Below are 12500 nucleotides of genomic sequence, written 5' to 3'. Positions count from 1 at the left end.
ACTTCCGTGAGCTCTCCGGCTTGCACCGAGACACGAAGTCGACGTGCTAAGCACCACGGGACCCCTTTCGCCTGCAGGTCCCGAGCCGCCTTTATTTGCTGTTACGAGCATCGTGTGCCCCATACCTGCGTGACAAGCACCGCAGGGCGGCAGAGCCATCGCACTTGGCCGGGTGGCAGAGGAGGACCCGACTATTCACAGATAGCGGCCCAACGACTCCCAGAGCCGGTCGTGCGGCGCGCGAGGTCTGCTCTCTTCACAAGAGGCTTTATTAGGGAGTGCTAAGGCAAGGTTCTGTGCCCTCCACCCTCATCGCAACACCCATGGGAGCCTCCGGTCGTCAATAGACCGCCGCACCGGCCTCTGACTGACTCTCAGAATGGACGGAAAGAGCCGGGTAAGCCTTTCAAAAGATTCGACCACGTGCCGAAAACTTTAGACTTCCGTGAGCTCTCCGGCTTGCACCGAGACCCGAAGTCGACGTGCTAAGCACCACGGGACCCCTTTCGCCTGCAGGTCCCGAGCCGCCTTTATTTGCTGTTACGAGCATCGTGTGCCCCATACCTGCGTGACAAGCACCGCAGGGCGGCAGAGCCATCGCACTTAGCCGGGTGGCAGAGGAGGACCAGACTATTCACAGATAGCGGCCCAACGACTCCCAGAGCCGGTCGTGCGGCGCGCGAGGTCTGCTCTCTTCACAAGAGGCTTTATTAGGGAGTGCTAAGGCAAGGTTCTGTGCCCTCCACCCTCATCGCAACACCCATGGGAGCCTCCGGTCGTCAATAGACCGCCGCACCGGCCTCTGACTGACTCTCAGAATGGACGGAAAGAGCCGGGTAAGCCTTTCAAAAGATTCGACCACGTGCCGAAAACTTTAGACTTCCGTGAGCTCTCCGGCTTGCACCGAGACACGAAGTCGACGTGCTAAGCACCACGGGACCCCTTTCGCCTGCAGGTCCCGAGCCGCCTTTATTTGCTGTTACGAGCATCGTGTGCCCCATACCTGCGTGACAAGCACCGCAGGGCGGCAGAGCCATCGCACTTGGCCGGGTGGCAGAGGAGGACCCGACTATTCACAGATAGCGGCCCAACGACTCCCAGAGCCGGTCGTGCGGCGCGCGAGGTCTGCTCTCTTCACAAGAGGCTTTATTAGGGAGTGCTAAGGCAAGGTTCTGTGCCCTCCACCCTCATCGCAACACCCATGGGAGCCTCCGGTCGTCAATAGACCGCCGCACCGGCCTCTGACTGACTCTCAGAATGGACGGAAAGAGCCGGGTAAGCCTTTCAAAAGATTCGACCACGTGCCGAAAACTTTAGACTTCCGTGAGCTCTCCGGCTTGCACCGAGACCCGAAGTCGACGTGCGAAGCACCACGGGACCCCTTTCGCCTGCAGGTCCCGAGCCGCCTTTATTTGCTGTTACGAGCATCGTGTGCCCCATACCTGCGTGACGAGCACCGCAGGGCGGCAGAGCCATCGCACTTGGCCGGGTGGCAGAGGAGGACCAGACTATTCACAGATAGCGGCCCAACGACTCCCAGAGCCGGTCGTGCGGCGCGCGAGGTCTGCTCTCATCACAAGAGGCTTTAGGGAGTGCTCAGGCAAGGGTCAGCCCGCAGCCTTCCTGGCAACACCCAGGGGAACCAGGCCACTCGCGTCTCTCGCCTTCATTTTCGACACGAGCGCCTGCGGAGGGCCACCACCCCCTCCGATTGTCAAGAGACCTCCGCACCGGCCTCTGACTTACTCTCAGAATGGACGGAAAGAGCCGGGTAAGCCTTTGAAAAGATTCGACCACGTGCCGAAAACTTTAGACTTCCGTGAGCTCTCCGGCTTGCACCGAGACCCGAAGTCGACGTGCTTAGCACCACGGGACCCCTTTCGCCTGCAGGTCCCGAGCCGCCTTTTATTTTTGTTACGAGTATCGTGTTCCCCAAACCTGGGTGACGAGCACCGCAGGGCGGCAGAGCCATCGCGCTTGTCCGGGTGGCAGAGGAGGACCAGACTATTCACAAATAGCGGCCCAACGACTCCCAGAGCCGGTCGTGCGGCAGGCGAGGTCTGCTCTCATCACAAGAGGCTTTAGGGAGTGCTCAGGCAACGGTCAGCCCGCAGCCTTCTTGGCAACACCCAAGGGAACCAGGCCACTCGCGTCTCTCGCCTTCATTTTGGACACGAGCGCCTGTGGAGGGACGGCCGGAGTCAACGTGGGGTTTGCCCGCCCTCCAATAGTGTCAAAAGACCGCCGCACAAGTCTCTGACTGACTCTTAGAACAGACAGAAAGAGTTTGTCAAATCTGTCAAAAAATTGACAAAGTGTCAAAAATTCGACTTCCAAGAGCTCTCCGGCATGCACTCATACCTGTCATTAAAGTGCTATGCCCGTGGAACCGTTTTTCGGATGCCTTTCAGAACGGTCCCGCGCCGCCATTTTGTTCTAAAAATCGTGTTCCCATATATCTCCGGGTACCCCGCCAACCTCACTGCGGAAAAACTACAAGTGGCACTGAATGGGTCTGAATTCCAAATTTGACTGCATCGGTCTGGAACTCGGTCCGGTCAAAACCGTTTGGATTTTTCTCGGTCCGGACTTCCGCGACAGACAAAGTTAAAGTTTTCGGGCTGCAGGCACAAAACGACAGCTGGCCATTTGCCGGGCTCAATTCACCCAATTCCTCCGGCACTTCGGAGCACATGTTCGGTGTAAGTTTGCGAATCTTTCCCGATGCTGCAGCATTTTCCTCCGCTGACACTTAGAATATTTTTCACACTTTGCTGAAAATTTTTCTAAGTGTTTTTTTCCAAGTTTTCCTGGTTACTGATTTCTTCTTTTTAAACATTTTTCTAAGTTTTTCTGGTTACTCATTTCTTCTTTTTAAACATTTTTCTAAGTTTTTCTGGTTACTGATTTCTTCTTTTTAAACATTTTTCTAAGTTTTTCTGGTTACTCATTTCTTCTTTTTAAACATTTTTCTAAGTTTTTCTGGTTACTCACTTCTTCTTTTTAAACATTTTTCTAAGTTTTTCTGGTTACTGATTTCTTCTTTTTAAACATTTTTCGCCGTTTTTCTGGTTACTGATTTCTTCTTTTTAAACATTTTTCTAAGTTTTTCTGGTTACTCATTTCTTCTTTTTAAACATTTTTCTAAGTTTTTCTGGTTACTGATTTCTTCTTTTTAAACATTTTTCTAAGTTTTTCTGGTTACTGATTTCTTCTTTTTAAACATTTTTCTAAGTTTTCCTGGTTACTCATTTCTTCTTTTTAAACATTTTTCTAAGTTTTCCTGGTTACTCATTTCTTCTTTTTAAACATTTTTCTAAGTTTTCCTGGTTACTGATTTCTTCTTTTTAAACATTTTTCGCAGTTTTTCTGGTTACTGATTTCTTCTTTTTAAACATTTTTCGCCGTTTTTCTGGTTACTGATTTCTTCTTTTTAAGCATTTTTCTAAGTTTTTCTGGTTACTCATTTCTTCTTTTTAAACATTTTTCTAAGTTTTTCTGGTTACTGATTTCTTCTTTTTAAACATTTTTCTAAGTTTTTCTGGTTACTCATTTCTTCTTTTTAAACATTTTTCTAAGTTTTTCTGGTTACTCACTTCTTCTTTTTAAACATTTTTCTAAGTTTTTCTGGTTACTGATTTCTTCTTTTTAAACATTTTTCGCCGTTTTTCTGGTTACTGATTTCTTCTTTTTAAACATTTTTCTAAGTTTTTCTGGTTACTGATTTCTTCTTTTTAAACATTTTTCTAAGTTTTCCTGGTTACTGATTTCTTCTTTTTAAACATTTTTCGCAGTTTTTCTGGTTACTGATTTCTTCTTTTTAAACATTTTTCTAAGTTTTTCTGGTTACTCATTTCTTCTTTTTAAACATTTTTCTAAGTTTTTCTGGTTACTCACTTCTTCTTTTATAACATTTTTCTAAGTTTTCCTGGTTACTGATTTCTTCTTTTTAAACATTTTTCTAAGTTTTCCTGGTTACTGATTTCTTCTTTTTAAACATTTTTCTAAGTTTTTCTGGTTACTCATTTCTTCTTTTTAAACATTTTTCGCAGTTTTTCTGGTTACTGATTTCTTCTTTTTAAACATTTTCCTAAGTTTTCCTGGTTACTGATTTCTTCTTTTTAAACATTTTTCTAAGTTTTCCTGGTTACTCATTTCTTCTTTTTGATCATTTTTCTAAGTTTTCCTGGTTACTGATTTCTTCGTTTTGAACATTTTTCTAAGTTTTCCTGGTTACTCACTTCTTCTTTTCAAACATTTTTCTTCGTTTTTCTGTTTACTCATTTAGCACTTTCAGGCACTTTCCCATCATTTCCTCGTTCCCGATTTCACCCTTTAAAACGCTTTCGGGCATTTCCCTAAGTTTTGCGGTTCACTCGTTTGGGACTCACTGACACCTTCTCTAGCTTCCCTGCTCACTTTTTTCGTACTGTTGAGAAAATTCGAACCCTTTCCTTAACTATGCCGGTTACTGACTTCACCGCTTCAGACCCTTGTCCCCGTAATGAAAGATACCATTTCCCACCGTGGGAAATGCACGAAAATCGGACTGAACACGGGGGAGGCTCCCCCCTCGAAGGCGAGACCGTCGGCAGAACCGCCGGGTCAAACCCGGCTGAGCTACCCGGCTTACAAGTCTCAAAGTCGGTATGAGCAGTCACGTCCACCCCCATTCCCTTTTGGACCACTTCCCACGGTTCCAAATGCATGAAAATCGGCCTGTACACGGGGGAGGCACCCGCCTCGAAGACGAGACCGTCGGCAGAACCGCCGGGTCAAACCCGGCTGAGCTACCCGGCTCGGAAGCGCCAAAGTCGGGTTGAGCAGTCACATTCACTCCCATCGACGTTTGGACCACTTCCCACGGTTCGAAATGCACGGAAATCGGCCTGTACACGGGGGAGGCACCCGCCTCGAAGAGGAGACTGTCGGCAGAACCGCCGGGTCAAACCCGGCTGTGCTAACCGGCTCGGAAGCGCCAAAGTCGGGTTGAGCAGTCACATTCACTCCCATCCCCTTTTGGGCAACTTCCCACGGTTGGAAATGCATGGAAATCGGACTGAACACGGGGGAGGCTCCCCCCTCGAAGGCGAGACCGTCGGCAGAACCGCAGGATCAAACCCGGCTGAGCTACCCGGCTTACAAGTCTCAAAGTCGGTATGAGCAGACACGTCCACCCCCATTCCCTTTTGGACCACTTCCCACGGTTCGAAATGCATGAAAATCGGCCTGTATACGGGGGAGGCACCCGCCTCGAAGACGAGACCGTCGGCAGACCCGCCGGGTCAAACCCGGCTGAGCTACCCGGCTCGGAAGCGCCAAAGTCGGGTTGAGCAGTCACATTCACTCCCATCCCCTTTTGGACCACTTCCCACGGTTCGAAATGCACGAAAATCGGCCTGTACACGGGGGAGGCACCCGCCTCGAAGACGAGACCGTCGGCAGAACCGCCGGAACAAACCCGGCTGAGCTACCCGGCTTACAAGTCTCAAAGTCGGTATGAGCAGACACGTCCACCCCCATTCCCTTTTGGACCACTTCCCACGGTTCGAAATGCATGAAAATCGGCCTGTATACGGGGGAGGCACCCGCCTCGAAGACGAGACCGTCGGCAGACCCGCCGGGTCAAACCCGGCTGAGCTACCCGGCTCGGAAGCGCCAAAGTCGGGTTGAGCAGTCACATTCACTCCCATCCCCTTTTGAACCTCTTCCCACCGTTGGAAATGCACGAAAATCGGCCTGTACACGGGGGAGGCTCCCCCCTCGAAGGCGAGACCGTCGGCAGAACCGCCGGGTCAAACCCGGCTGAGCTACCCGGCTTACAAGTCTCGAAGTCGGGTTGAGCAGTCACATTCACTCCCATCGACTTTTGGGCAACTTCCCACCGTTGCAAATGCATGAAAATCGGCCTGTACACGGGGGAGGCACCCGCCTCGAAGTCGAGACCGTCGGCAGAACCGCCGGGTCCAACCCGGCTGAGCTACCCGGCTTACAAGTCTCAAAGCCGGGTTGGGCAGTCACGTTCACCCCCATTCCCTTTTGGATCACTTCCCACGGTTCGAAATGCACGAAAACCGGCCTGTACACGGGGGAGGGTCCGCCCTCGAAGGCGAGACCGTCGGCAGAACCGCCGGGTCAAACCTGGCTGAGCTACCCGGCTTACAAGTCTCAAAGTCGGGTTGAGCAGTCACGTTCACTCCCATCGACTTTTAGACCACTTCCCACGGTTCGAAATGCACGAAAATCGGCCTGTACACGGGGGAGGCACCCGCCTCGAAGACGAGACCGTCGGCAGAACCGCCGGGTCAAACCCGGCCGAGCTACCCGGGTTAGAAGCCTCAGAGTCGGGTTGAGCAGTCACGTTCACTCCCATCGACTTTTAGACCACTTCCCACGGTTGGAAATGCACGAAAATCGGCCTGTACACGGGGGTGGCATCCGCCTCGAAGACGAGACCGTCGGCAGAACCGCCGGGTCAAACCCGGCTGAGCTACCCGGCTTACAAGTCTCAAAGTCGGGTTGAGCAGTCACATTCACTCCCATCGACTTTTGGGCAACTTCCCACGGTTCGAAATGCACAAGATTCGGCCTGAACACGGGGGACGCTCCCCCCTCGAAGGCGAGACCGTCGGCAGACCCGCCGGGTCAAACCCGGCTGAGCTACCCGGCTCGGAAGCGCCAAAGTCGGTATGAGCAGTCACGTTCACTCCCATCCCCTTTTGGACCGCTTCCCACGGTACGAAATGCATGAAAATCGGCCTGTACACGGGGGAGGCACCCGCCTCGAAGACGAGACCGTCGGCAGAACCGCCGGGTCAAACCCGGCTGAGCTACCCGGCTTACAAGTCTCAAAGTCGGGTTGAGCAGTCACATTCACTCCCATCGACTTTTGGGCAACTTCCCACGGTTCGAAATGCACAAAATTCGGCCTGAACACGGGGGACGCTCCCCCCTCGAAGGCGAGACCGTCGGCAGAACCGCCGGGTCAAACCCGGCTGAGCTACCCGGCTTAAAAGTCTCAAAGTCGGTATGAGCAGTCACATTCACCCCCATTCCCTTTTGGACCACTTCCCACGGTTGGAAATGCATGAAAATCGGCCTGGACACGGGGGAGGCTCCCCCCTCGATGACGAGACCGTCGGCAGAACCGCCGGAACAAACCCGGCTGAGCTACCCGGCTTACAAGTCTCAAAGTCGGTATGAGCAGACACGTCCACCCCCATTCCCTTTTGGACCACTTCCCACCGTTGGAAATGCACGAAAATCGGCCTGTACACGGGGGAGGCACCGGCCTCGAAGACGAGACCGTCGGCAGAACCGCCGGATCAAACCCGGCCGAGCTACCCGGGTTAGAAGCCTCAGAGTCGGGTTGAGCAGTCACATTCACCCCCATCCCCTTTTGAACCTCTTCCCACCGTTGGAAATGCACGAAAATCGGCCTGTACACGGGGGAGGCACCGGCCTCGAAGACGAGACCGTCGGCAGAACCGCCGGATCAAACCCGGCCGAGCTACCCGGGTTAGAAGCCTCAGAGTCGGGTTGAGCAGTCACATTCACTCCCATCCCCTTTTGAACCTCTTCCCACCGTTGGAAATGCACGGAAATCGGCCTGTACACGGGGGAGGCTCCCCCCTCGAAGGCGAGACCGTCGGCAGAACCGCCGGGTCAAACCCGGCTGAGCTACCCGGCTTACAAGTCTCGAAGTCGGGTTGAGCAGTCACATTCACTCCCATCCCCTTTTGGGCAACTTCCCACCGTTGCAAATGCATGAAAATCGGCCTGTACACGGGGGAGGGAGCCGCCTCGAAGACGAGACCGTCCGCAGAACCGCTGGATCAAACCCGGCTGAGCTACCAGGCTCGGAAGCGCCAAAGTCGGTATGAGCAGTCACATTCACTCCCATCCCCTTTTGGGCCACTTCCCACGGTTCGAAATGCACGAAAATCGGACTGAACACGGGGGAGGCTCCCCCCTCCAAAACGAGACCATCGGCAGAATCGACGGGTCAAACCCGGCCGAGCTACCCGGGTTAGAAGCCTCAGAGTCGGGTTGAGCAGTCACGTTCACTCCCATCCCCTTTTGGACCTCTTCCCACCGTTGGAAATGCACGAAAATCGGCCTGTACACGGGGGAGGGTCCGCCCTCGAAGGCGGGACCGTCGGCAGAACCGCCGGGTCAAACCCGGCTGAGCTACCCGGCTTACAAGTCTCAAAGCCGGGTTGAGCAGTCACGTCCACCCCCATTCCCTTTTGGACCACTTCCCACGGTTGGAAATGCACGAAAATCGGCCTGGACACGGGGGAGGCTCCCCCCTCGATGACGAGACCGTCGGCAGAACCGCCGGGTCAAACCCGGCCGAGCTATCCGGGTTAGAAGCCTCAAAGTCGGGTTGAGCAGTCACGTCCACCCCCATCCCCTTTTGGACCACTTCCCACGGTTCGAAATGCACGAAAATCGGCCTGTACACGGGGGAGGCACCCGCCTCGAAGACGAGACCGTCGGCAGACCCGCCGGATCAAACCCGGCCGAGCTACACGGCTTACAAGTCTCAATGTCGGTATGAGCAGTCACGTCCACCCCTATTCCATTTTGGACCACTTCCCACGGTACGAAATGCATGAAAATCGGCCTGTACACGGGGGAGGCACCCGCCTCGAAGACGAAACCGTCGGCAGAACCGCCGGGTCAAACCCGGCTGAGCTACCCGGCTCGGAAGCGCCAAAGTCGGGTTGAGCAGTCACATTCACTCCCATCGACTTTTGGGCAACTTCCCACGGTTCGAAATGCACAAAATTCGGCCTGAACACGGGGGACGCTCCCCCCTCGAAGGCGAGACCGTCGGCAGAACCGCCGGGTCAAACCCGGCTGAGCTACCCGGGTCGGAAGCGCCAAGGTCGGTATGAGCAGTCACATTCACTCCCATCCCCTTTTGGACCGCTTCCCACGGTTTGAAATGCACGAAAATCGGCCTGTACACGGGGGAGGCTCCGCCCTCGAAGGCGAGACCGACGGCAGAACCGCCGGGTCAAACCCGGCCGGGCTACCCGGGTTAGAAGCCTCAGAGTCGGGTTGAGCAGTCACATTCACCCCCATCCCCTTTTGAACCTCTTCCCACCGTTGGAAATGCACGAAAATCGGCCTGTACACGGGGGAGGCGCCCCTCTCGAAGGCGAGACCGACGGCAGAACCGCCGGGTCAAACCCGGCCGAGCTACCCGGGTTAGAAGCCTCAGAGTCGGGTTGAGCAGTCACATTCACCCCCATCCCCTTTTGAACCTCTTCCCACCGTTGGAAATGCACGAAAATCGGCCTGTACACGGGGGAGGCCCCCCTCTCGAAGACGAGACCGTCGGCAGACCCGCCGGATCAAACCCGGCCGAGCTACACGGCTTACAAGTCTCGATGTCGGTATGAGCAGTCACGTCCACCCCCATTCCCTTTTGGACCACTTCCCACGGTACGAAATGCATGAAAATCGGCCTGTACACGGGGGAGGCACCCGCCTCGAAGACGAGACCGTCGGCAGAACCGCCGGGTCAAACCCGGCTGAGCTACCCGGCTCGGAAGCGCCAAAGTCGGGTTGAGCAGTCACATTCACCCCCATCCCCTTTTGGGCCACTTCCCACGGTTCGAAATGCATGAAAATCGGCCTGTACACGGGGGACGCTCCCCCCTCGAAGGCGAGGCAGTCGGCAGAACCGCCGGGTCAAACCCGGCTGAGCTACCCGGGTTAGATGCCTCAAAGTCGGGTTGAGCAGTCACATTCACCCCCATCCCCTTTCGGCCCCCTTCCCACGGTTGGAAATGCATGAAAATCGGCCTGTACACGGTGGGCGCTCCCCCCTCGAAGGTGAGACCTTCGGCAGAACCGCCGGGTCAAATCCTGCCGAGCTACCCGCGTTAGAGGTCTCAATGTCGGCTTCAGCAGTCACATTCAATCCCATTCCCGTTTGGACCTCTTCCCGCCGATGGAAATGCACAAAATTCGGCCTGAACACGCGGGGCGCTCCCCCCTCGAAGGCGAGACCGTCGCCAGAACCGCCGGGTCAAATCCGGCTGAGCTACCCGCGTTACAGGTCTCAAAGTCGGGTTGAGCAGTCACGTTCACCCCCATCCCCTTTCGGACCCCTTCCCACGGTTGGAAATGCATGAAAATCGGCCTGTACACGGTGGGCGCTCCCCCCTCGAAGGTGAGACCTTCGGCAGAACCGCCGGGTCAAATCCGGCCGAGCTACCCGCGTTAGAGGTCTCAATGTCGGCTTCAGCAGTCACATTCAATCCCATTCCCGTTTGGACCTCTTCCCGCCGATGGAAATGCACAAAATTCGGCCTGAACACGCGGGACGCTCCCCCCTCGAAGGTGAGACCTTCGGCAGAACCGCCGGGTCAAATCCGGCCGAGCTACCCGCGTTAGAGGTCTCAATGTCGGCTTCAGCAGTCACATTCAATCCCATTCCCGTTTGGACCTCTTCCCGCCGATGGAAATGCACAAAATTCGGCCTGAACACGCGGGACGCTCCCCCCTCGAAGGCGAGACCGTCGCCAGAACCGCCGGGTCAAATCCGGCTGAGCTACCCGCGTTACAGGTCTCAAAGTCGGGTTGAGCAGTCACGTTCACCCCCATCCCCTTTCGGACCCCTTCCCACGGTTGGAAATGCATGAAAATCGGCCTGTACACGGTGGGCGCTCCCCCCTCGAAGGTGAGACCTTCGGCAGGACCGCCGGGTCAAATCCGGCCGAGCTACCCGCGTTAGAGGTCTCAATGTCGGCTTCAGCAGTCACATTCAGTCCCATTCCCGTTTGGACCTCTTCCCGCCGATGGAAATGCACAAAATTCGGCCTGAACACGCGGGACGCTCCCCCCTCGAAGGTGAGACCTTCGGCAGAACCGCCGGGTCAAATCCGGCCGAGCTACCCGCGTTAGAGGTCTCAATGTCGGCTTCAGCAGTCACATTCAGTCCCATTCCCGTTTGGACCTCTTCCCGCCGATGGAAATGCACAAAATTCGGCCTGAACACGCGGGACGCTCCCCCCTCGAAGGCGAGACCGTCGCCAGAACCGCCGGGTCAAATCCGGCCGAGCTACCCGCGTTAGAGGTCTCAATGTCGGCTTCAGCAGTCACATTCAATCCCATTCCCTTTTGGAACACTTCCCGCCGTTAACAATGCACGATATTCGGCCTGAACACGCGGGACGCTCCCCCCTCGAAGGTGAGACCTTCGGCAGAACCGCCGGGTCAAATCCGGCCGAGCTACCCGCGTTAGAGGTCTCAATGTCGGCTTCAGCAGTCACATTCAATCCCATTCCCGTTTGGACCTCTTCCCGCCGATGGAAATGCACAAAATTCGGCCTGAACACGCGGGGCGCTCCCCCCTCGAAGGCGAGACCGTCGCCAGAACCGCCGGGTCAAATCCGGCTGAGCTACCCGCGTTACAGGTCTCAAAGTCGGCTTCAGCAGTCACATTCAATCCCATTCCCTTTTGGAACACTTCCCGCCGTTAACAATGCACGATATTCGGACTGAACACGGGGGCCGGTCCGCCCTCGAAGTCAACACCGTCCGCAGAACCGCCGGGGCAAATCCGGCTGAGCTACCCCGCCCCCGAACACTCAAAGTCCCTCTGAAGCCTTGCATTCGCCTCCTTGGAAAATTGACGTCAAACATTACCAAAATCGGGGGCACGAGCACTAAAGCTAAGTCTCACCCTTTCCCTATCCCTAACCAGGAACCGAACGCCCACCCTCAGCCTCACACCAACGCCGGTGCCACTCCAGACAGACACACCCTTCAAAACCACACCCATCCGGCCATGCAACTCAAAAAGGGTCCAAATTCAGAAACACCCCCTTCAAAAGGCACTCCATCCTCGGCCACACCACCGGGACATGCTCCCCTCGGCGATAATTAAGCCCCCACCACTATTTGAAGCCAACCGCAGCCGCAACTCGAACGGAGAAATCAGTAACCAATTCAAAAATGCGCTTGGTTACTGATTTCTACTGAGCCGAAAAAATTCTAAGTGTCGGTGGTTACTGATTTATACCAACTCGAAAATATTCTAAGTGTCGGTGGTTACTGATTTATACCAACCCGAAAATATTCTAAGTGTCAGTGGTTACTGATTTGTACCGACTCGAAAATATTCTAAGTGTCGGTGGTTACTGATTTGTACCGACCCGAAAAAATTCTAAGTGTCAGTGGTTACTGATTTATACCAACCCGAAAATATTCTAAGTGTCAGTGGTTACTGATTTGTACCGACCCGAAAAAATTCTAAGTGTCAGTGGTTACTGATTTATACCAACCCGAAAATATTCTAAGTGTCAGTGGTTACTGATTTGTACCGACCCGAAAAAATTCTAAGTGTCAGTGGTTACTGATTTATACCAAGTCGAAAATATTCTAAGTGTCAGTGGTTACTGATTTGTACCGACCCGAATAAAATTCTAAGTGTCGCTGGTAACTCAGTAACTGACCTCCTAGAAAAGTGAAGAGGAGGT

The sequence above is a fragment of the Chiloscyllium punctatum genome, unplaced genomic scaffold (genome assembly GCF_047496795.1).
Source record: "Chiloscyllium punctatum isolate Juve2018m unplaced genomic scaffold, sChiPun1.3 scaffold_247, whole genome shotgun sequence".
Classification (NCBI taxonomy): domain Eukaryota; kingdom Metazoa; phylum Chordata; class Chondrichthyes; order Orectolobiformes; family Hemiscylliidae; genus Chiloscyllium; species Chiloscyllium punctatum.
This window is presented reverse-complemented; position numbering follows the sequence as displayed.